General features: G+C 41.7%; 1 long non-coding RNA gene across 1 annotated transcript; it reads right to left on the reverse strand.

Moving 5' to 3' along the window:
* Positions 1–5,693: 5,693 nt before the first annotated feature.
* LOC120110379 lies at positions 5,694–17,722 on the reverse strand. Its single transcript, XR_005511306.1, has 3 exons — positions 17,578–17,722; positions 9,928–9,930; positions 5,694–5,732 (listed from the first exon to the last, which is right to left on the reverse strand). It is a non-coding gene; the product is annotated as an uncharacterized LOC120110379 (long non-coding RNA).
* Positions 17,723–24,652: the final 6,930 nt, after the last annotated feature.

The raw sequence follows: 24,652 nt of genomic DNA on the forward strand, positions 1-24,652 counted from the left end.
ATTAGACTCAATCAGTAAATAAATAAGTAAAACTCGAATTACCTTTAATAATTTATTAAAATGCAATGATGAAGGTGACACATTTTTTTAGTTAAATTCACAAAATATATGAATTAAAATAATGATAAGTGCTATGAATAAGATATTAATTTATGCATTATTTAGCACTTATCAGATACACATGTTATATTACAACAAAACGATTTTTGGACAGAAGCTGTTTCTTGTGCTATTTATGTTTTAAGTATGTGTCCTACTAGAAGTGTGAGACCCTGAAACTGGGCCTGGTCCATTGACCAGCCCAGCCCAAGGATTTCGGCCTCACGTGCGGCGCACGTGAGGGCGTGTGATGAGGGGGGAGCCATCCCGAAGAAGCCGGCTCCCTTGTATTTTTTAGGGCTTCTCCTCTCGTTGAAGCCATTTGAAGAGGAGCCGCTGTCGGCCGAGAGAGAGGGAGAGAGAGAGAGCCATTAGAAAGGTGGGTCTTCTTCGGCACAGGTCTTTCTCTTCCTCCATTGCCGCCGAAGAGAAAGAAAGCCACTGGACCATCATTGGGGCCGAGGTAAGGACTCCCAGTTTTTCTCCCTTCCTTCTGTGATGTTTAGCTACGATTTATTGTGGTTTTTAAGCCGGTCAATCGCCGGAAATCGGGTTCAAAATGGAAGCTCTGTTCGTCCCAAGAACACTCCGCCGCCGGCCGTGTTCGCTACTGCCAGCTGCCGAGGGTGGTCGGCTTTGCTCTGCTACCTCCTGCCGCCGTCAAGGCCGGCCACCATGGCCGCCTTTGGGATCGACCGAGGAGGGAAGAAGAAGAAGAGGGGGGGGGTCACGGGCCCCTGTTTCGTCAAAAAAGAAAAGAAGAGACGAGTCAGGAGAAGAGGGAAAGAGAAGAAGAAAAAGAAAAGAAAAGAAAAGAAAAAGAAAAGAAAAGAAAGAAAATGAAAAAAAAAAGAAAAAAAAGAAAAGAAGGGGGGGTGGTTTACGGGTATGAACCCGAACCCAAACCCGAACTCGGGGTGCTAGGTACTTCTGCAGGGTCGGCCATGGAGAAATATTAAATTTAAGTTTTTATATACATTGTGATGAATTTTAAAAGAAAAATATGATTTTTGGATATTAGGTTCTGCGAGAAATTTGTGAGATTAATTAGATTTATTGGGGATCGCGTTCAATGTAAGTAATGAACTGCCTTTTCTAGACTCTTCATTTATATAATATTATTTTTGCATCGAATAAATTGTTAAGTAAATTTATATGTGATTTATGAATTTTACGAGATGATGATTTGAATGAAAAATAGATATGTGAATTGAAACAATATTTTTCGAATTATTGTTATATTTACTGTTATTACATCATATATGCATATTTAGATTGGATTATGATATATTTATTATGTTACAAAAGAATTTTGATGTGCATCAGATTTGGAAATCTCAGCCTGACTATGTTCTGGACCCTGCCAATTGGGGGTTATGCATTGGCAATTCTGGCCCCACCACAGGATATAAGTATGGTATTCTGGCCCACTCTGCATGATATAAGTGCGGTATTCTGGTCCACACCGCAGGGTATAAGTGCGGTTCTGTTTCTGGCCTAGCCACAGGGTATAAGTGTGGTCGTAGCTAAAGGCTGTTGAGTTGAATGTGATTTGTTTCGAATTAGATTTACGATTATGTATATGGATATTTGAAAGATACGGATTTCAATGAATTTGTATTTGAAAATGAATTGATTATGTTATTATGCTGACTCATCCTAATTTGTATTCATATTTTATGTTATTATATGAATTGACTAGTTAAGGTGTTTATTACTTACTGGACTGTCTAGCTCATTATACGATTTCTTACTATTTTTACAGATTCGAAGAATTAGCTCAATCCGGAGTTTTACAATATGGGAGAGCGAATAAAAGAATTATGGCACAAGTTATCTTAGATTAGGTTTTATTTAAATCAATGTTCTGTCTTTATTGTTCCACTGCGTATTGAGAACTGTGAGACTTTATAATTTGTGTCAGTCAATGGAATAAGATTGCATTTATTTTAGCTGAATTATTTTAGTTATATTTTTTTAGATTTGGTTAAGATGCCTTGCATGCTCGTGGGGAGAGTTTCCTACGGGTGTGCGGCGGTTGGCGCGGACCCCCATCTCGCGATGTCGGGCCGGGGGCGTGACAACTTTTATGATATCAGAGCATAATTGGATAAATTATGAGATAAGAAAATCTGACATGACATGAGTGTAGGTGGATAGACACTAGGGATATTGGGACGTTAGTTTATGATGCTTGTAGCAACCATTCTATGTACTTGTAATGAACTGGTAAGCTTATTATTGGCATGCTGCTATCTGATAGACATAGGTCAGGATGCCTCCACGTCGGACGAGAAAGACTACTCGCAGAGCTACTAATAAGGCACCCAACCCGCAAAATGACAGCACACCCCAACAAGTTGGTAACACCCCTCAGCAGGAGAGAGTCGTCAATCCTGCTAGTGATACTCAGACAGGACAACAAGAACCGGGCCTAGGCCAGGTTATGCAGACCATAGTGGGCCTTATGCAGATGCAACAGCAGGTGCAACAGCAGTTGCTCCAACAACAAGCGCAGTTGCCCCAGACACAACCACAGCAAGGATGAGGGGAACAGTGTGAACAGCGTAGCAGTATAGCTGAATTTAAGAGGCTGGCTCCTCCAGCTTTCAAGGGAACTACAGAACCGTTGGAAGCAGACAATTGGCTTACAGAGATGGAAAAGCATTTGCTGTCTTGAGATGCCAGGATGATGAAAAGATTTTGTTTGCATCATACATGATGCAAGGTGAGACATTCAACTGGTGGCGGATGTTGGAATATAAATATGAGCAGGGTAGGGAGCCACTCACTTGGGAAAAATTTCGAGGAGCATTTTATGATAAGTATTTCCCTCGGAGTGTAAGGACGCAAAAAGAACAGGAGTTTATTCATCTAAAGCAAAGAAATATTACTGTTGCAGAATACGAAGCTAAATTTACCGAGCTAGCCAAATTTGTTCCCAAGTTAGTTGAGGATGAGCTAGATCGAGCACATAAATTTGAGGATGGTACTAAGACTGAAATTATAAACACAAGTGGTACCTTATGAATTGACTACCTATGCACTGTGGTAAATAAGGCTTTAATAATTGAAAGGGAAGTTAATGATGGAACGGTTGGAAAGGGAAAAGAATCAAAAGAAGAAAAACAGATTGAATGAATTTCAGGGGCAGAGCAATGAAATGCCGAAAGTTCAAATAAAAAATCAACGAGTGACAATCCTAAGCAGATGAATATCAATAAATATTCTAGATGTGGTAAGGCTCATGCTGACAAGGATTGCCATTGCCATTGGAACACCGGGTGCCTGCTTTAGATTGCGGTAAGATAGGTCATAAAATTGCAGACTGCCTACAAAGAAACGAGAATAAGATCTACTCAAGCAATGGAAGGAAGCCAGGGGCCCAAAGACTTAAGGAAGAGTATTTGCACTTGCACAACAAGATGCACAGGCTTCTTGATGTATTGACGATAGGTATTAATCTAGTCCCAATATTTATTTCTATTTATTGTTTTGCCATGCCCATTGCAGTTTGTTAGACAAACTCATTATGCTGCAAGAAAAGATTAAATAGTTACATAATATTTTTTGATTAATTATTAAAAGAAGAATATGACTTTTAAATTTCAAAAGTGTTCACACGGATTAAGACATAGTAATTAATGTACCAATAAGCAAGTAATTCTAGAAAAAAAATTAATTAAAAAAAATCTAGACTTGACACGGGTATGTTGAGGTTTAAATCAGAGTGTGCCAGAAGAAGTGTGGTGAATGAAATTGTTATGACATTGATCAGACAAGACGACTTTTGATTTGAAGAGTGTTATGACTTGACTTGAAAGAAATATTCTCTACTCTTGAACCTGCATGTATGAAAATTTTGTGGACGAAAATTTTTTTAAAGGGGAAAGGATGTGAGACCCTGAAACTGGGCCTGGTCCATGACCGGCCCAGCCCAAGGATTTCGGCCTCACGTGCGGCGCACGTAAGGGCGTGTGATGAGGGGAGGAGCCATCCCGAAGAAGCCGGCTCCCCTTGTATTTTTAGGGCTTCTCCTCTCATTGAAGCCATTTGAAGAGGAGCCGCTGCCGGCCGAAGAGAGGGAGAGAGAGAGAGGGAAGAGAGAGAGAGCCATTAGAAAGGTGGGTCTTCTTCGTCGGGTCTTCCTCTTCCTCCATTTGCCGTCGGAGAGAAAGAAAGCCACCGGACCATCGTTGGGGCCGAGATAAGGACTCCCAGTTTTCCTCCCTTCCTTCTGTGATGTTTAGCTATGATTTATTATGGTTTTTTAAGCCGGTCAATCACCGGAAATTGGGTTCAAAATGGGAGCTCTGTTCGGCCCGAGAACACTCGCCGCCTGGCCGTGTTCGCCGCTGCCAGCGCCGGGGTGGTCGGCTTTGCTCCGCTACCTCCTGCCGCCATCAAGGCGGCCACCGTGGCGGCCTTTGGGATCGACCGAGGGAGGGAAGAAGAAGAGAAGGGGGGGTCACGGGCCCCTGTTTCGTCAAAGAAGAAAAGAAGAGACGAGTCGGGAGAAGAGGGAAAGAGAAGAAGAAAAGAAAAGAAAAGAAAGAAAAAGAAAAGAAAAGAAGAAAATGAAAAGAAAAAAAAAGAAAAAAAAAGAAAAAAAAGAAAAGAAGGGGGGGTGGTTTATGGGTATGAACCCGACCCAAATTCGAACTCGGGGTGCTAGGCACTTCTGCAGGGTCGGCCATGGGAAAATATTAAATTTAAGTTTTTATATACATTGTGATGAATTTTAAAAGAAAAATATGATTTTTGGATATTAGGTTCCGCGAGGAATTTGTGAGATTAATTGGATTTATTGGGGATCGCGTTCAATGTAAGTAATGAACTGCCTTTTCTAGACTCTTCATTTATATAATATTATTTTTGCGTTGAATAAATTGTTAAGTGAATTTATATGTGATTTATGAATTTTACGAGATGATGATTTGAATGAAAAATAGATATATGAATTGAAACAATATTTTTCGGACTATTGTTATATTTACTGTTATTACATCATATATGCATATTTAGATTGGATTATGATATATTTATTATGTTACAAAAGAATTTTGATGTGCATCAGATTTGGAACTCTCAGCCTGACTATGTTCTGGACCCTGCCAATTGGGGGTTATGCATTGGCAATTCTGGCTCCACCACAGGGTATAAGTATGGTATTCTGGCCCACTCCGTAGGGTATAAGTGCGGTATTCTGGCCCACACCGCAGGGTATAAGTGTGGTTCTGTTTTTGGCCTAGCCACAGGGTATAAGTGTGGTCGTAGCTAAAGGCTGTTGAGTTGAATGTGATTTGTTTTAAATCAGATTTACGATTATGTATATGGATATTTGAAAGATACGAATTTCAATGAATTTGTATTTGAAAATGAATTGATTATGTTATTATGCTGACTCATCCTAATTTGTATTCATATTTTATGTTATTATATGAATTGACTAGTTAAGGTGTTTATTACTTACTGGGCTGTCTAGCTCATTATACGATTTCTTACTATTTTTACAGATCCAAAGAATTAGCTCGATCCGGAGTTTTACAATATGGGAGAGCGAATAAAAGAATTATGGCACAAGTTATCTTAGATTAGGTTTTATTTAAATCAATGTTCTATCTTTATTGTTCCTGTTGCCCAGATAGACAACCCAAGAGGGGGGGGGGGGTGAATTGGGTTTTAAATTAATTTGGATAATTAAAACGTTATGGATGATTAATTAAAAACTATTGCAAGTTATTTAATTAATGCTAAGTGCTGTGAGTGATGTGAGAGGAAGAAGAGAAGAGACAATCCAATGCAAACACAGAGTTTTATAAGTGGTTCGGAGCTACTCCTTGCTCCTACGTCCACTCCCCAAGTCTCTCTTGGAAATTCACTATAACCCCCTTGGATTACAGCCGGTTGTTTTGCAAGCTCACAACCAAACTTGTTTGTTTTACGAGCTCACAACGAACTCGGTCGGTTTTTCCAGGCTCACCGACTAGAACCAACCCCGATTGTTTTTCCGGGCTCACAATCAAACCCTTACACACGTTGGTTTTTAACTTGGCTCACCAACCAACCTTAATCCCCTTGATTCAATCCCCCGATTGAACCAAGTAAATACAAGTTATAGAAAGAAAGGAAAATAAGCTTCTCAAAAGCAGATGTAAAACAATATAATCAAAAGAGGAGTTTAGAAGCCCTCAAACGCTTTTAAGCTGAAGTAGAGGAATGGCTTCTTGAACTCAGGTCTCCTCTCGAATGAGTAGTCGACTTGAATGCAGGAGGAGGAGGCTTTAATTGCTGGGAAGATGTAGTTGGTTGCAGTAAATGCTGATCTTCCCCTTTTTCGTTGAAGAGCACGTTGCAGAGCTTGAAAGCTTGAATGCTTGGAGTGGAATGGTTGTTCTCTGCCTTGCTACAGTCTTCTGTGGCTATTTAAGCCAACCCCACGGAAACTAGCCGTTACACTGCTTTTTCTGTCCGTTCTGCACACTCTGCGCAGCCTGACAATATGACCGTTGGTGGGTTGGAGTCGACTCGCGCGATCAGGAGTCGACTCGGCTGTAGCGTGAGTCGACTCAAGCTTTTCCGGAGTCGACTCGGCAACTGTTCCAAATTTGAATTAAAGTTGCCGTCACGACTGGGAGTCGACTCGTCTTGACCCGGAGTCGACTCGCCAACTTCTGGAGCTGACCTGGCAATTTTGGAGTCGGCTCATCCACTGAAGTCCGTGGATCCAATTTTGAATTTTGTCCACTCGAGTCGACTCGACTGTCCTTGGAGTCGACTCGAATCTCAGAGCCCGAACTCCCGATTCTCTGTCTTTTGGCTCATCCAGTCTTGGAGTCGACTCGAACTTCCTTGGAGTCGACTCGGCTCTCAGTTTCCGAAAGTTGGTCTTCTGCCTTTTGACGTGAAGCTTGTCTTGGAGTCGACTCGAGCTGTCTGGGAGTCGACTCGAATCTCAGAGGCAGTAACATGGTTTTCTGTCTGTCGATGGTCGCACAGTCTCGGAGTCGACTCGCGTATTGCGGGAGTCGACTCGAATCTCAGAGTCCATAAAATGCTCTCTGACCTTTTCTTTGTATACCGCTGAGAGTCGACTCTTGCTTTCTCTGGAGTCGACTTGCCAACCATCGGAGTCGACTCGCGTTCCACTGGAGTCGACTCGAATCTCAGACTCGAAAACTGCTCTCTGACTTTTCTTTGTGTACCTCTTGGAGTCGACTCTTACTACCCTGGAGTTGACTCGTTGAACATTGGAGTCGACTCGCGCACTTCAGGAGTCGACTCGTTGACAGGTTCTGAGATGAGGCTTTCTGTTCTTCTTTCTGTTCTCAGTCGGAGTCGACTCGTACTAGTCTGGAGTCGACTCGAGCTCGTGCCAGTGAACTTGATACGCTTGGAGTCGACTCGTGATACTCGGGAGTCGACTCGAGTCTCAGACTTTGGTTCAGCAGACTTCTTAACTTATCCAAAATACTATGAACCAAAATCTAGAGACACTTAGACAGGATTTTCACTGAAACACTCAATTGAATTCATTAGTAATCACAAGAATATACTCAAATGCTTTGAGCTCATCAAAATCAAATGGGGTTTTAATCAATCACTCCACAATCTCCCCCTTTTTGATGATGACAAAACTTTGAGTATATGTAAAATGACTTGCTCAATAAATAATGAAATAAAATCCATAAATGAATTCAAATGTCTGATAATTTAATTTATCCAAGTTTGAAAGGAGTGAAACAACAAATTTCGGAGTTAAAGCTCCCCCTTTCATTTGGAATTATATAAGCCTTCATATTATGCAATCAATTGTTTGGCTTATATGTCATTAATGATTTAGCTTTGATTAAAATTCAGATTCTCCCCCTCAACATATGCATTCAACTATGTTTTGATTCTCTGAATTTCCTTTTAATGCCTTGAAGTTTTTGAACTGAATTTTTTGTTTTTAGAGGGAAAATCTGTCAATTTGTTCTTGAGTAGGATTCAGCTAATCTCTGAATATCCCCTTGAGTAGATTCTGGAGATTACTCCATTAGGAGCCCCAAAAGAGAGATAATGAGCCTCGAGGTACCGAATCACTTAGAACAATTTGTGTGTGTTTTTAAGAGTTTATCTTTTTATTTATTTCCATTGATTTCTTTACATATATTTTTTTTATTTTTCTCCCCTTTTACACATTTTATACATATTTCTCCCCCTTTTTGTCATCATACCAAAAAGGAGGTAATCAACCACAATCAATGGTACAAACAATCATCAAATGGCACATAATTGAAGATAAGATGTCTACTCATTGTATTGATATGAATTGAAGTAGATTTGAGCATACAATAAGTAAAGTAAAACAATACAAAACAGAATTCAAACACATCTATGTCCTCCTCGAGGATGAAGCTCCCCCTCTCGAGGATGCATCTCCTCCTCTGGAGGATGTGGCTCCTCCTCTCGAGGATGTGGCTCCTCCTCTCAATCGGCTCTGCTCCATGAGGAGGGTGACTGCATCTGTGACATGGCCAAGCTGTGTGATGATAGACGTGGTGGCTCGGCTATGTGTAGTGGAGAGCTCTGTCACCGATGCCTGAAGCCCAGTCACCGATGTCTGAAGTGCGTCCAGCTTGTCGATGAGTACATTCGCCAAGCGCTCGGCCCCTCAGTGGTGGTGTGCATGTCACGACCTATCTCCTCTCGCATCTGTCGAGTGGAGCTCGTGGACCTCCACTCATGCTGCTGGAACTGGGCCTGGACCAAACTCCGGACATTGTAGATCTCTTCCCGTACATGGAGCCGTCATGTTCAGTCACGGCTGTCAAGGAAGGGACCAACTGAGAAGATACGGGGTGCAGGAGTGGGGCAGGCACCGCCACCTCGGAGCTCCCGAAGCAGCTCATCCCCTCACCTCTCTGACTATCTCCTGTCGCAGCTCCCGGAGCTGCTCAGGATCAATCCGGACCGCCATAGAGGGTGGTGCCGAGGAGGAAGGTCCGCGGAGGTGGTAGGAGCAGGAGGAGTGGATGGGAGGTCTGGATGGTCTGGAAGGTCTGGGTAGTCTGAATCGGGCTCAGGACTAGGTGAAGGTCTGGTGGTCTGAGCGGGGAGGGTAGACTTCCTAACCCAGATCCCTTCTTTCTTCCGAAACCCCATCCTGTGCATGGTCCCCATACACAAGCGATCTGTCCATCGCAATGCACGGAGGGTTCCCTCTCAGGAATGGGAAGCTCGTACTCCTAAAGAGAAGAGTAAAATCATGCCGTATGGGAGGGTGAGCCTAGGGTCTATCTAGGGGCTCACACATATACCTATAGATGAGTTTGGGGAAGTTGACCGGGGTGTCCTGAAGAATGTAAGACATAACAGCTAGGTCCCTCTCATTTAACAAAATCAAATCTTCCTGTCTTAGGGAAGATGGATCTGGACAGAATACTCAAAAGATTCTCACTTCAATAGGAAGTGAGCTAGCAGATACCTCGTCTAGGGGGACTGAGGTGGATGCCCTAAGACGACCGTAAGGGCCTCAACTCTATCCTCAGGGTGTGCGGAAGCCATCCCTACTAATGGAAGGTGGAGGATGTGGGCAATGAGATCCTCCGTGACACGGCACAGGGACACCTACTACTGTGCCTCGATACCTCCATCTCTCCGATGGACGGTACTATAAACTCTTGAACAAGGCCAGGGTAAGTGGGGAAGGTCCAAAGTGAGGAAGTATCTAGGCCTGGGGCTCTAAGCCTATCACCTATGGTGAACCCTTCCCGGGAGAGATAGTCAAAGTCGACATACCTCCCGGTGGTGACGGCCTTCCCGGCCAACGGCCCTTGCGGGAACCGCCTAGGCGGGGAACGAGCCGGAGGTGGTTGCCTCGCGGGTTGTGCCGCGCCTTGGAGCGCCGTCGGGCACCGGCCTCGGGACGGGACCTCTTCCTAACCACGGTCTTACGAGGCATCTTGACCCTAAACGGGAAGAAACACCTAAAGAACGGAGAAAGGTCGACGAAGGAGACTCGGCGACGGACCGGAGACGACCTAGGAACGGACGAAAATCTAAGAACCGGTGAAAAATCGACTGAATAGAGGTTGGAGACGATCGGGGACGACCTAGGAGTCGGCCTCTAGGGCTTTTTGAACAGTGGCGGCTTGAAAGAAAAGTGTTTTGCGAAAACGACAAACCTAGGGTTAAAAAGTCGGATCCCGACTGCGAGTCGACTCCCCGAGTCGCGAGTCGACTCGACCTCGAGTCGACTCCAGAATATGCGCGAGTCGACTCTCCTTATGCGCCTGTAGACTTCAAGTCGACTCCCGACAATGTGCGAGTCGACTCCCCCTCAGCTGCCATCTTTGCGAGTCGACTCCCGCAAATGCGCGAGTCGACTCCCCCTTAGGAGCCGGCTCTGAAACTTACTCGAGTCGTCTCTAACTTTGGCACGCACCTAAAATCATGCTATAATCGTGCCAAATGAGGAAAATCACCTAATTATGATCTGATTTGATGATCATTGAAAAGAAACTCTATTTTAACCACATTGTAATCATCAAATCAATTATTCTAGTGAAAACCACTACTAGGATGGATCAATCACTCCTAATCCCCTCCTAAGCACACTAAACCTCTCTTCACTTAGGGGTTTTGTAAAAATATCTGCTAATTGATTATCAGTACAAACAAATTGGAGTGTCACATCACCATTCAATACATGATCTCTTATGAAGTGATGTCTTACTCAATGTGTTTAGTTCTTGAATGTTGAATTGGATTTTTAGTTAGATTTATGGCACTTGTATTATCACAATTAATGGGAATTTTATCTGTTTATGCCATAATCTTCTAATTGTTGTTTAATCCACAAGATTTGAGCACCAACAACTCTCCGGCTGCCACATATTCAGCTTCAGCAGTGGATAATGCAACGAGTTTGTTTCTTGCTAAACCATGAGATAAGGTTTTTCTCCTAGAAATTGACAAGACCCGCTGGTACTTTTTCTATCAAGCTTACATCCAGCGAAGTCTGAATCTGTATATCCTATTAAGTTAGGCTAGATTCTTTAGAGTACCATAGCCCTATGTTCTTAGTCCTATTAAGTATTTAAAATTCTCTTAACTGCAGCTAGGTGTGATTCTTTAGGATTAGCCTGATATCTAGCACATATGCAAACACTAACATAATATCAGGTCTACTTACAGTAAGATATAGTAAAGAACCTATCATACCTCTATAAAGTTTTTGATCTACAGATTTACCTGATTCATCTTGATCTAATTGCATGATGAGCTTATGGGGGTGCTGATTGATTTGTTTTCCTTCCATATCAAACTTCTTGAGCATCTCCTTGACATATTTTGCTTGATTGATGAAGATGCCTCCTTCAGATGGTTTGATTTGAAGCCCGAGAAGTAGTTTCAGCTCTCCCATCATGCTCATCTCAAACTCACTCTGCATCAAATCAGCAAACTCTTCGCAGAGGCGATTGTTAGTAGCACCGAAAATGATATCATCAACATAAATCTGTACTAATAGCATCTCCTTATTTTGCTTTTTTCAGAATAATGTTGTGTCTACATTTTCCCTAGAGAATTCATGTTCTAATAGGAATTTACTAAGTCTCTCATACCATGCTCTAGGTGCTTGTTTTAATCCATAAAGTGCTTTGTTCAGTTTATTACACATGATTAGGGTATTGATGATTTTCAAAACCAGGAGGTTGTTCTACATACACTTCCTCATTAATTTACCCATTTAAAAATGCACTTTTTACATCCATTTTGAAATAGTTTGAAATCCTTAGAGCATGCATATGCTAATAATAGTCTAATAGCCTCAAGTCTAGTACGGGAGCAAAGGTTTCATCAAAATCTATGCCTTCTTCTTGATTATAACCTTTGCCACTAGTCTAGCCTTATTCCTTATAACAATTCCATTTTCATCTAGCTTATTTTATATATCCATTATGTACCTATAATGGATATTTAGAAGGTCTCTCTACTAGATCCCACACTTTGTTTCTAGTAAATTGGTTTAGTTCTTCTTGCATTGCAGTTATCCAATTTACATCATTTTCGGCTTCTTCTATATGTTTGGGCTCAAAGTGTGAGACAAAAGCTAGATGGTTATTTAGATTTTCTAAGTGAAGCTCTAGTCCTAACAGGTTTGAGATGGATCATCTAGAATGAGTTCCTTAGGATGCCCGTGAGCATACCTCCAAGCTTTTGTTAGCCCATGATCCACAATAGGCTCTTGACTTGATGATGCTTCTTCAATCATTTTTGATTATCATCTTGTAATCCCATCTCATCTATCTTTTCTTCAAGTATTTCAACATCATCATCAAAATTAACTTTCTTACTAGAGGAGATGTCACTAGAGTCATCAAATACTACATGTATAGATTCTTCTATGACTAAGGTTCTTTATTAAAGACTCTATAGGCTTTACTAGTTTGTAGAATAACCTAAGAATATTCCTTCATCAGATTTAGGATCAAATTTCCCTAAGATTATCTTTCCCATTATTATGTACAAAACACCTACATCCAAAGGCATGAAAGTAATTACTTTTGGTTTTCTGTTTTCCAAAGTTCATAAGGTGTTTTCTTATAATGGGTCTTAATAAAACTCTATTTTAATATGTGACAAGAGGTATTAATGGCTTCTCCCCAAAAGTACTTAGGGAGGTTACTTTCACATAACATAGTCCTAGCCATTTCCTCTAGTGTTCTATTCTTCCTTTCCACAACTCCATTTTGTTGTGGTGTCCTAGGTGCTGAGAAATTATGGGTTATCCCCTTTTTACTACAAAATTCATCAAATGATTGATTTTCGAATTCGGTACCATGGTCACTTTTAATGGCTATGACTGAAGACTCTCTAGCATTTGTTACTTCCTTATGGAACTTCTTAACATAGAAAATGCTTGATCCTTATGGCTAGAAACATGACCATGTGTACCTAGAGTATCATCTACTATAACTAGACCATATTTATTTCCACCTAGGCTTGTTGTTCTAGTTGGACAAATAGGTCCATGTGTAGTAATTCTAGAGGCCTAGAAGTAGAGACACATTTTATGGATTTAAAAGAGTTCCTAGATTGTTTGCCCAATTGACATGCTCACATATTTTGTTCTTTTCAAATTTTAATTTTTGGCAAACCTATCACGGAGTCTCTTTTAACTAGTTTAGTTATTGTGTCCATGCTGCATGACCTAACTTACGGTGCCATAACCAACTAGCATCATTATCTTTAGTTTCATTTACAACCTAGACATTGGTTATGTTTTGGCAAGATCTTCTAGGTCTACAACATATACATTTCCACGTCTAATTCCTTTAAAAAACTAAACTATTATCATTAGGATTTGTTATAATGCATAGTGATGGTTTAAACATAACATCATATCCTATATCACATAATTGACTAATGCTTAACAAGTTATGCTTAAGACCATCAACATATCTAACATTATCTATAAAAGTAGAAGGGGTGATTTGAACTTTACCAATACCAAATGATATGACCTTGGTTGTTGTCTCCAAAAGTCACAACACCTTCCTTCTTAGCTTCAAGGGTGAAAAATTGATCTTTATCACCCGTCATGTGCCTTGAGCAGCCACTATCCAAATACCAGCGGTTTTTGTTGACCTTGGCTGCAGACACTCCTACACAAGCAAATCATGTCATCTTAGGTACCCAAGTTTTCTTGGGTCCTTCATGGTTAGTCAAGTTGGTTCCTTTTGGAACCATACCCTTTTAATTTTTTCTTTTTGTTTTACTTTTTCCTATAGTACATGCATTTGCCTTATGTCCTATAGTTCCATAACAAAAGCAGGTTATTTTCTTAGTTTTAGTTTCTCCAGCTTTAACAAAGAAGTTACTAAGAAGTTTTTGTTTATTTTCTTGGTTTATACCCTAAACCCGCTTTATTAAATACTGCTTCGTTGACTATTTAGTATCATGTTTAATTTTTCAGAACTATATGTAAATTTTTCAACTAAGGGTTTGTATTTTGTTAAGTTCTTTAGTTAGTGTTTGATTTTCTGCTTCTAGTTCATTAAGTTCTTTTGTAAGATCCTTATCTAAGGTTTGTTTATATTTTTTAAGTTCTGAAAATTCCTTAGTTAGTTTTTCATTATCTTTAGTTAAGGTGTTAGTCTTTTGAGTTAAAAGTTGGTTGCTTGTTTTAAGTTCAATATTTTCTTTGGTCGATTAAGTCCTTATCCTTAACTAATTTATCGTATTTATGTAGGTATGATTGATTAGCTATTTTCAGTTCTTTATCTTAAGATTTATAGCCTTTATATTCTACCATTAACTCATTAATGCATCATAAAGTTCATCAAAAGAGAAATCAAGATGCGTATCGGAAGTTACCCTCGTTTTCGTTGGCCATGAAGCAGGAAATTGGCCTTCTCTTCTTGTTCATCATCTGATGAGGAGGATGATTGAGTCGGAGTCGGATAGTGTAGTGACAAGAGCCTTCTTCTTCTTGGACTTACTCCCCTGCTTCAGTAAGGGGCACTCTGCTCTTATGTGACCCGGCTTCTTGCACTCGTAACACCCAATCCCCTCGTTTTCCCTTTCCTTACCTTTGTCCTTGCGGGTAGAAATTTGAGGGGCCTCTCCTTTGATGATAGGACTTCTTGTGGTTGTATGAATCTCTTGAACTTGCGCACAAGAAGAGCCTCACCATCATCTTCCTCATGTTCTTCTTCTTCACTGCTGCTACCTGCAAGACAGGTCCTTGTTAGATGAAGTAGATTTAAGTGCTATCACCTTTTTCTTATGGGAGGACTCTTCTTCGCTGTGTTGCTTCATGGTTAGCTCGTGAGTCATTAGGGATCCAAGGAGCTCTTCGAGTGGAAGCTTGTTCAAGTCTTTTAGCTTCTTGGATTGCCGTCACCTTGGCTTCCCATGACCTTGGTAGACAGCGAAGTATTTTCCTGACAAGATCACTGTTAGTATAGCTCTTGCCAAGGCTTTTTTAGGCCATTGACAATGTCAGTAAACCTAGTGAACATGCTAGTGATTGTCTCATTAGAATCCATTTTAAATAGTTCATACTTATGAACCAATTATATTAATTTTGGATTCTTTAACTTGATTCGTGCCCTCATGGGTCATTTCAAGTCTATTCCCAGATCTCTTTTTGCAGAGTTGCAAGTAGAGACCCTATTGAATTCATTTCTATCTAAGCACAATAAAACACATTCATAGTTTTAGAGTTTTAGTTGTGCCTTCCTCATGTCATGTTCATCCCAATCCGTTTCTAGTTTGGGTACCTTGACACCATCTTACATATATGGATGGGATGTATGGTCCATTTACTACAATGGTCCACATCTCATAGTCTTGGGCTTGGATGAATATTCTCATCCTAGCCTTCCAGTATGAGTAGTCGGATCCATTAAAGAAAGGGGGTCTTTGGGTGGACTGACCCTCAATGTGAGAAGATCCAAATGGGGTTGTCATTTTGATCTTTTAACTCTTGAGTGGAAGAGTTTTTGGCTCTGATACCACTTGTTGCCCAGATAGACAACCCAAGAGGGGGGGTGAATTGGGTTTTAAATTAATTTGGATAATTAAACGTTATGGATGATTAATTAAAAACTATTGCAAGTTATTTAATTAATGCTAAGTGCTGTGAAGTGATGTGAGAGGAAGAAGAGAAGAGACAATCCAATGCAAACACAGAGTTTCTATAGTTGGTTCGGAGCTACCCTTGCTCTACGTTCCACTCCCCAAGTCTCTCTTGGAATTCACTATAACCCCTTGGATTACAGCCGGTTGTTTTGCAAGCTCACAACCACTTGTTGTTTTACGGAGCTCACAACGAATCGGTCGGGTTTCCAGGCTCACCGACTAGAACCACCCCGATTGTTTTTCCGGGCTCACAATCAACCCTTACACACGTTGGTTTTAACTTGGCTCACCAACCACCTTAATCCCCTTGATTCATCCCCCGATTGACCAAGTAAATAACAGTTATAGAAAGAAAGGAAAATAAGCTTCTCAAAAGCAGATGTAAAACAATATAATCAAAAGAGGAGTTTAGAAGCCCTCAAAACGCTTTTAAGCTGAAGTAGAGGAATGGCTTCTTGAACTCAGGTCTCCTCTCGAATGAGTAGTCGACTTGAATGCAGGAGGAGGAGGCTTTAATTGCTGGGAAGATGTAGTTGGTTGCAGTAAATGCTGATCTTCCCCTTTTTCGTTGAAGAGCACGTTGCAGAGCTTGAAAGCTTGAATGCTTGGAGTGGAATGGTTGTTCTCTGCCTTGCTACAGTCTTCTGTGGCTATTTAAGCCAACCCCCACGGAAACTAGCCGTTACACTGCTTTTTCTGTCCGTTCTGCACACTCTGCGCAGCCTGACAATATGACCGTTGGTGGGTTGGAGTCGACTCGCGCGATCAGGAGTCGACTCGGCTGTAGCGTGAGTCGACTCAAGCTTTTCCGGAGTCGACTCGGCAACTGTTCCAAATTTGAATTAAAGTTGCCGTCACGACTGGGAGTCGACTCGTCTTGACCCGGAGTCGACTCGCCAACTTCTGGAGCTGACCTGGCAATTTTGGAGTCGGCTCATCCACTGAAGTCCGTGGATCCAATTTTGAATTTTGTCCACTCGAGTCGACTCGACTGTCCTTGGAGTCGACTCGAATCTCAGAGCCCGAACTCCCGATTCTCTGTCTTTTGGCTCATCCAGTCTTGGAGTCGACTCGAACTTCCTTGGAGTCGACTCGGCTCTCAGTTTCCGAAAGTTGGTCTTCTGCCTTTTGACGTGAAGCTTGTCTTGGAGTCGACTCGAGCTGTCTGGGAGTCGACTCGAATCTCAGAGGCAGTAACATGGTTTTCTGTCTGTCGATGGTCGCACAGTCTCGGAGTCGACTCGCGTATTGCGGGAGTCGACTCGAATCTCAGAGTCCATAAAATGCTCTCTGATCTTTTCTTTGTGTACCGCTGAGAGTCGACTCTTGCTTTCTCTGGAGTCGACTTGCCAACCATCGGAGTCGACTCGCGTTCCACTGGAGTCGACTCGAATCTCAGACTCGAAAACTGCTCTCTGACTTTTCTTTGTGTACCTCTTGGAGTCGACTCTTACTACCCTGGAGTCGACTCGTTGAACATTGGAGTCGACTCGCGCACTTCAGGAGTCGACTCGTTGACAGGTTCTGAGATGAGGCTTTCTGTTCTTCTTTCTGTTCTCAGTCGGAGTCGACTCGTACTAGTCTGGAGTCGACTCGAGCTCGTGCCAGTGAACTTGATACGCTTGGAGTCGACTCGTGATACTCGGGAGTCGACTCGAGTCTCAGACTTTGGTTCAGCAGACTTCTTAACTTATCCAAAATACTATGAACCAAAATCTAGAGACACTTGGATAGGATTTTCACTGAAACACTCAATTGAATTCATTAGTAATCACAAGATATACTCAAATGCTTTGAGCTCATCAAAATCAAATGGGATTTTAATCAATCACTCCACAGTTCCACTGCGTATTGAGAACTGTGAGACTTTATAATTTGTGTCAGTCAATGGAATAAGATTGCATTTATTTCAGCTGAATTATTTTAGTTACATTTTTTTAGATTTGGTTAAGATGCCTTGCATGCTCGTGGGGAGAGTTCTCTACGGGTGTGCGGCAGTTGGCGCGACCCCCGGCTCGCGATCTCGGGCCGGAGGTGTGACAAGAAGCATATGGAGAAAGCCTCCATAAAAAATTTAGAGTTGAAGGAAGCTTAATACTAAACACCTAAGGGTATTTGGTTGCGTCGCCTATGCACATGTGCCTGATGCATTGAGAAGGCAACTTGATGATGAAGTAGAAAAATGTATTTTTATTAGCTACAATTAAGAGACAAAAGATTATAAGTTGTATAACTCAAAGGCCGAAAAGATGATCATTAGTTGTGATATCATTTTTGATGAGCAAGCTACTTTAGATTGGTCCATTAAAGAAAAGAAGTTAGCTCGATTGCCAATGATAGTTCATAAAAATTTCTAAAGGCCTGTTGAAGTGTTGCCCAGATAGACAACCCAAGAGGGGGGGTGAATTGGGTTTTAAAATAATTATTGCAATTAAAAGGTTTATGAATAACTAATTAATACTTTTTGTAAGTGGATTAATTAGATGCTATGTGCAGTGAATGAAATGAAAGTAAGAGACAACAAAGCAATCACAAACACAAGGAAATTTATAGTGGTTCGGAGCTAACCCTTGCTCCTACGTCCACTCCCCAAGCCTCACTTGGGAATTCACTATAACCCCTTGGATTACAGCCGGTTGTTTTACAAGCTCACAACCTAACTTGTTGTTTTACGAGATCACAACGAACTCGGTCGGTTTTCCCAGGCTCACCGACTAGAACCACCCGATTGTTTTTCCGGGATCACAATCAAACCCTTACACCGTTGGTTTCAACCTAGGCTCACCAACAAACCTTTACACCCTTGATTCAATTCCCTGATTAAATCAAGTAAGGAACAAATGGTTTGAACAAAAGCTAACAGAAAAATAAAGCTTCTTAACAAGCAGATATTCAGTGATATAAACAAGAGAGAAGTTAAGAGCCCTCAAACAAATTTATGAAGATGTAGAGGAGGGCTTCTCGAACTCGGGATCTCCTCTTGAGTGTCTCGAAGACTTGATGACTGAAGGAGACTTCTTTAATGCTGGGAAGAGTTGGTTGGATGGAGTTTAATGCCCCTCTTCCTTCTTTTCCTTTGAAATCCTTTGGTAGGTGAAGATTCTTTGTTTTCTTTGAATGGAATGTCACTTCTCTACCTTGCTACAGTTCTCTGTGGCTATTTAAGCCATTTCCCATGGAAACTAGCCGTTAGACACAATCTTCTAGCCGTTCTGCACATTCTGCACATCCTGACAATGTTTTCGTTGGGATCGGAGTCGACTCGCGCGATCTGGAGTCGACTCGGCTGCTGCAGGAGTCGACTCGTGCTTTTCTGGATACGGCTCGGCAACTATTCCGGATTTGAATTAAAGTGCTGTCTCGACTGGGAGTCGACTCGACTTAACCCGGAGTCGACTCCCCAAAGTCTGGAGCTGACCTGGCACTTTTGGAGTCGACTCATTCCAAGGAATCCATAGATGTATTCTTCAACTTTGCTCACTTGAGTTGACTCGAAAATTCTGGGAGTCGACTCGGCGCTCAGAGTCCAAACTCCCGATCTTCTGTCTTTTGACTCGTGCCGTCCTGGAGTCGACTCGAACTGTTTCGGAGTCGACTCGGCTCTCAGTATCCGAAAAACAGTCTTCTGTCTTTTTGGGGTAGCGCTGTCTTGGAGTCGACTCGAACTGTCTTGGAGTCGACTCGCCTCTCAGAGACGAAAATACTGTCTTCTGTCTTTTTGGGGTCGCGCTGTCTTGGAGTCGACTCGGACTTTGCGGGAGTCGACTCGGCTCTCAGTGTTCGAAAGTTGCTCTCTGACTTTTGCCTTGTATCACACTGGGAGTCGACTCTCGCTTCCTTTGGAGTCGACTTGCCAACCATCGGAGTCGACTCGAGTTCCTCAGGAGTCGACTCGGCTCTCAGGGTCCAAAATAACTTCTCTGTCTTTCTGTCTGTAACTCCCTGGAGTCGACTCGTACTACCATGGAGTCGACTCAGCAGTATCGGAGTCGACTCGCGTTCTTCAGGAGTCGACTCGTTGACAGGTTTTGAGTTGGATCTTTCTGTTCGTCTGTCTGTTCTCAGTCGGAGTCGACTCGTAATGTACAGGAGTCGACTCGAGCCTGTGCCAGTGCTTCTGATACGCTTGAAGTCAACTCGTAATCTCCCGGAGTCGACTCGAGTCTCAGACTTTGGTTCAAATTGACTTCTTAACTTATCCAAAATGTCTTGAACCAAATCTAGAGACACTTAACCATAAATTTACAAGAATTTCACTGAAACACTATATTGAATTCATTAGTAAACATAAGATATACTCAAATGCTTTGAGCTCATCAAAATCAAATAGGGTTATAATCAATCACTCCATAATCTCTTTCTTTTTGATGATGACAAAACATTGAGTATATGTAAAGTGAATTGCTCAACGAACAAGGAGATTTATAGTAAAATTTTAAAATGAATTCAAGTGTCTAGTTATTTTAATTTATCCAAAACTGAAAGGTGTGAAACAGTAAATTTTGAAGTTAAAGCTCTCCCTTTCATTTGGAATTATATAAGCTTTCATGTCATGCAATCAATTGTTTGGCTTATATATATTTAATGAGTTTGTTTTCTTAAAAATTCAGATTCTCCCCCTCAACACATGCATTCAACTTTGTTTTGATTCTCTGAAATTTCTTTTAGTGTATTGAAGCTTTTGAACTTAAATTTTCGGTTTTTAGAGGGAAAATCTGCCAATTTGTTCTTGAGTATGATTCAACTAATCTTCGAATATCCCTTGAATAGATTCTGGAGATTACTCCGTTAGGAGCTCCAACAGAGAGATAATGAGCCTCGAGGTATCGAATCCACTAAGAGCAAATTATTGTGTGTTTTAAAAGTTTGCTTTTTATTGATTTTCATTGATTCCCTTTACATGTCTATTCAATATATTTTCTCTCCCTTTTTGTTATCATAGCAAAAAGGAAGAAAGCACATCACACAAGCTATTAGAGATTAAATTTGCACAGTATTGAAGAAAATTGTCTACTCATTGTATTGATTGTATATGTAGGTACACTTGTAGATACAAAGAGTAAGGCAGTAAGTATATGTCAAAATGAAAAGCAAGCTAGGGCTTCTTTGAGGAGGATGTGGCTCCCTTGCTCAGTCTTGATTGTTCCATAAGTAGACTGACCCCATCTGTGACGTTCCCTAGCTGCGTGATGATCGCCGAGGTGGCCCTACTGTGGATCGAGGAGAGCTCAGTCAGACTCTCCTGAAGGGTATCCAACTTGGAGATCAACACATTCGCCAAACGCTCGGCCCCCTGACTCTGGCTGCCCAAGTCGTGTCGGATGTCATCTCGCATCTTTCTTGTGTTGCTTGTGACATCACTCATATTTGAGAACTGGGCTTGTATAAGGCTTTTGACGTTGTAAATCTCTTCCCTCAGATGAGCCGTCATCTCGGTCACGGCTGACAATGAGGGAACCAATGCAGAAGAGGAGGCAGTGGCTGGACCTCGGAGCTCCCTCAGTAGGTCTTCCCGAAGATCCCGCACGATCTCCTGCCGTAGCTCCCGGAGCTGCTCAGGAGAGATCCGGACCTCTAGTGGCTGAGTAGGAGGTGCTAAAGAGGAGGGTCCGGCTGAAGTGGATGGTGCTGAGGTGGAGGGATAGGTGGGAAAGTCAGAATCATGATCAGGGCTGGGGGAGTGTCGAGTAGTAGGTGTGGAAGAGGATGATTTCCTGACCCAGACTCCCTCAACCTTATCAAATCCCATCCTCTGAAGGGTTCCCTCACCCATGCGATCTGTGTATCGCAGTGCGCGAGAGGGTTCCCCCTCAGGAATGGGGACCTCGGACTCCCTAAAAATCAGGGTATACAACATCCCATATGGAAGGGTGAGCCTAGGTTTGTCTAGTGGCTCACATAGGTATTTGTAGATCAGCTTAGGGAAGTTAATTGGGGTATCTTGGAGAATATAGTACATTAGGGCTAGGTCCCTCTCGGATACAAAGTCAAAGCGGCCGGTCTTGGGAAAGAGGGTCCTAGATATAATACTCAGGAGGAGCCGCATTTCAACTGAAAGCTGACTAGCGGACACCTCATCTAGTGGGGACTGGGGTGGACTCCCTAATATGGCCGTAAGGGCCTCAGTCCTATCGGCCGGGTAAGTGGGAAACACCCCTACTTGGGGAAGATGAAGGATTTGGGCAATAAAATCCTCTAAAATAAATAAAGGGACACCCGCTACGGTTCCCTGTATCCCACCATGAACCCTGGCTACTGTCCCGTAAAACTCCCTAACTAGCCCCGGGTATGTAGAGAGATCTAGGGAGCAAAACATCTCTAACCCTTGGGCCCTTAACCTATCCCCTATTGTGAAGCCTTCCCGAGAGAGGTAGTCGAAGTTGACATACCTTCCGGTGGAGACCGCCTTCCCGGCGCACGGACGCGAGGGAACCGGCCTCGGCGGGGAAGGAACCGGAGGTTGTGGCCTCACGGGTTCATTCCGAGCCTTTGACCGTCGCTCGGTGCCGCTCGCGGGTTGGGGCCTCTTCCAGCTCGGGACAACTACTTTCCGAGGCATCCTTGACCTAGAGAGGGGGAAAGGACATGAGGAATCGGAAGAAACTCGACGGAAAAGCCCTAGACACGGTCGGAGACGAGGTCGGAGACGACTCTAGGATTTTTTGAACAGTGGAGGCGGTGAATAGAAGTGTCGATTGAACGCTTCGATTAGGGTTAAAACACCGGATTCCCGATCTCGAGTCGACTCCAGTAAGTTGCGAGTCGACTCGACCTCGAGTCGACTCCAAAATATGCGCGAGTCGACTCCCCCTATGCTACCATCGACCTCGAGTCGACTCCTATCTATGTGCGAGTCGGCTCCTCCATGAGCCGACTCTAAAATGTATCCGAGTCGACTTGAACTCTGGCACGCACCCAAAAATCATGTTATTTTCGTGCCAAACAAGGGATAATCACTAAGTTTATGATCTGATTTGACAATCATAGATGAGAAACTCTATATTTAACACAAGCTAATCATCAAAAACAATGAACTAGAAGAGAATATCACTAGGATGGATCAATCACTCCTAATCCTCTCCTAAGCACACAAAATCGCTCTTCACTCAAGGGTTTTGTGAAGATGTCAGCTAGTTGATCATCGGTGTAAATAAATTGAAGTGTAACATCACTATTCAGTACATGATCTCTTATGAAGTGATGTCTTATTTCAATGTGTTTGGTTCTTGAGTGCTGAATTGGATTCTTAGTTAAGTTAATAGCACTAGTATTGTCACAATTAACGGAAATTTTATCTTGTTTAATTCCATAATCTTCAAGTTGTTGTTTGATCCATATGATTTGAGCACAACAACTTCCCGGCAGCAACATATTCGGCTTCAGCAGTAGATAATGCAACCGAGTTTGTTTCTTGCTAAACCATGAGATTAGATTTTCTTCTAAGAATTGACATGACCCGCTGGTGCTTTTTCTATCAAGTTTACAACCAGCAAAATCTGAATCTGTATACCCTATTAAGTTCAGGCTAGATTCTTTAGAATACCATAAACCTATATTTTTTGTTCCTATTAAGTATTTAAAGATTCTCTTAACTGCAATTAAATGTGATTCCTTAGGATTAGATTGATATCTAGCACACATGCATGCACTAAACATGATATCAGGTTTACTTGCAGTGAGATATAATAAAGATCCTATCATACCTCTATACATCCTTTGATCTACTGATTTACCTGATTCATCTTGGTCTAGTTTGCATGATGAGCTCATGGGTGTGCTGATTGACTTGTTTCCTTCCATATCAAACTTCTTAAGCATCTCCTTGATGTATTTAGCTTGATTGATGAAGATCCCTTCTTCAGATTGTTTGATTTGGAGCCCGAGGAAATAGTTCAACTCTCCCATCATGCTCATTTCAAATTCACTTTGCATCAAGTCAGCAAATTCTTCGCAGAGGCGATTGTTAGTAGCACCGAAAATAATATCATCAACATAAATCTGCACTACTAACATTTCTTTATTTTTCTTCTTTAAAACAGTGTTGTATCTACATTTCCTCTAGAGAACTCATGATCTAGTAGAAATTTGCTAAGTCTTTCATACCATGCTCTAGGTGCTTGTTTCAAACCATAAAGTGCTTTGTTTAATTTATACACATGATTGGGGTATTGATGATTTTTAAAACCAGGAGGTTGTTCTACATACACCTCCTCATTAATGTACCCATTCAAAAATGCACTTTTTACATCCATTTGAAATAATTTGAAATCTTTAGAGCATGCAAATGCTAGTAACAATCTAATTGCCTCAAGTCTAGCTACAGGAGCAAAGGTTTCATCAAAGTCTATACCTTCTTCTTGATTATAGCCCTTTGCTACTAGTCTAGCCTTATTTTTTATTACAATTCCATTTTCATCAAGTTTATTTTTATATATCCATTTGGTACCTATTATTGAATATTCAGAGGGTCGTTCAACAAGGTTCCATACCTTGTTTCTAGTAAATTGGTTTAGTTCTTCTTGCATTGCATTTATCCAATTTACATCCTTTTCAGCTTCTTCTATGTGTTTAGGTTCAAAATGTGAGACAAAAGCTAGATGATTATTCAAGTTTCTAAGAGATGCTCTAGTCCTAACAGGTTGAGATGGATCATCTAAAATTAATTTCTTAGGATGCCCATGAGCATACCTCCAAGCCTTAGTCAGCCCATGATCCACAATTGCCTCTTGGCTTGATGATGCATTTCCAATTAGTTTTTGTTCATCTTCTTGTAATGTCATCTCATCAATCTTTTCTTCAAGAATTTCAGCATCATCATCAAGATCAACTCTCTTGCTAGAAGAGATATCACTAGTATCATCAAAAACAACATGTATAGACTCTTCAATAATAAGGGTTCTTCTATTAAAAACTCTATAGG

This window comes from Phoenix dactylifera, chromosome 4 (assembly GCF_009389715.1).
Source record: "Phoenix dactylifera cultivar Barhee BC4 chromosome 4, palm_55x_up_171113_PBpolish2nd_filt_p, whole genome shotgun sequence".
In the NCBI taxonomy this organism is placed as follows: Eukaryota; Viridiplantae; Streptophyta; class Magnoliopsida; order Arecales; family Arecaceae; genus Phoenix; species Phoenix dactylifera.